The sequence below is a fragment of the Macrobrachium rosenbergii genome, chromosome 3 (genome assembly GCF_040412425.1).
Source record: "Macrobrachium rosenbergii isolate ZJJX-2024 chromosome 3, ASM4041242v1, whole genome shotgun sequence".
Classification (NCBI taxonomy): Eukaryota; Metazoa; Arthropoda; class Malacostraca; order Decapoda; family Palaemonidae; genus Macrobrachium; species Macrobrachium rosenbergii.
Genome location: NC_089743.1, coordinates 50,828,959 through 50,830,029, shown reverse-complemented (window position 1 = coordinate 50,830,029; position 1,071 = coordinate 50,828,959). Strand labels below are relative to the sequence as shown.

The 1,071-nt window shown below is 31.3% G+C and overlaps 1 protein-coding gene across 1 annotated transcript in view; it reads right to left on the bottom strand.

The window, feature by feature from the left end:
• LOC136855574 (uncharacterized) overlaps positions 1 to 196 on the bottom strand; it is a 55,985-nt gene extending 55,789 nt beyond the window's left edge. The window contains exon 1 of the mRNA XM_067132673.1: positions 1 to 196. This exon is cut by the window's left edge and continues 499 nt beyond it. The gene's annotated coding sequence lies outside the window, so the exon portion shown is untranslated.
• Positions 197 to 1,071: the final 875 nt, after the last annotated feature.

The following is a 1,071-nucleotide window of genomic DNA, read 5'->3' as shown; positions in this document are numbered from 1 at the left end:
CAATTACGGACCTAAAAATAGATTTCAGGGAGAACCACAATATTATCAGGGCCTGGTCTCTTGCACGCATTTCATTATTTTTCTTTTATATTCCACGTAGCCTTCTTTTTTTTTTTTTAAGTAATCGATGGGGTCAATTTTTCTTCGTATCAAGCTGCGCAGAGAATGAGAAATGTACACTTATTGCAAACTTCCTGAATTTGTTTATATATTATACACACACACACACACACACACACACACACACACATATATATATATATATATATATATATATATATATATATATATATATATATATATATATATATATATATATACTACCAGGTTCGTTGTTTTGTCTTTATATTTTCCTTCATTTTCCTTTTTCTTTACTTATGCCTTTTTTTTTAGCTATTATGCACAAGTTTAGGTCATGGGTTAAATACGGAATCTTGTTGACACGAGCGCATTCAACTTGCTGTTGTCATGTCACGTCCGAAAAAACGCCGGGCGGAATTTTTTTTTTTTTGGCGCGTTCTTTTATGCAACTAGCTGCAAAGCGGCAAAATTTGCCCTCCTGGATGCTGAATAAAAACAGTGAGAAGAAGGTGACCGTCATATTTATTTATTTATTTATTTATTTATTTATTTATTTATTTATTTATTTATTTGTTTATCACTTAATTATATTTTCTGGCAAGCTAAATAATTTTTATGTTAATCATTGCGATGAAAGAATACCAAGAACATTAGGTGAGATCTATATAGCAATAAAATTTGCATAAAAGCAATAATTAAAATGAACCTGAATTATTGTTTCGCGAACTAGAGTAGTGTTAAAGTGATGTTTACTAAATCAGTAACGTAAACAGCATAGCCATTACAGATAATATGCGTCCAGTACAAGTTCATTTAGTCATTTCTCATTCATGACCAAGAAACTTAATTAAGATTTGAAGAATCGAATAATAGAATAGCTTACCGCCTGTAAAAGTTAAGTATATCTTAGTTTAACCAGACCACTGAGCTGGTTAACAGCTCTCCTAGGGCTGGCCCGAAGGATTAGATTTATTTTACCTGGCTAAGAAC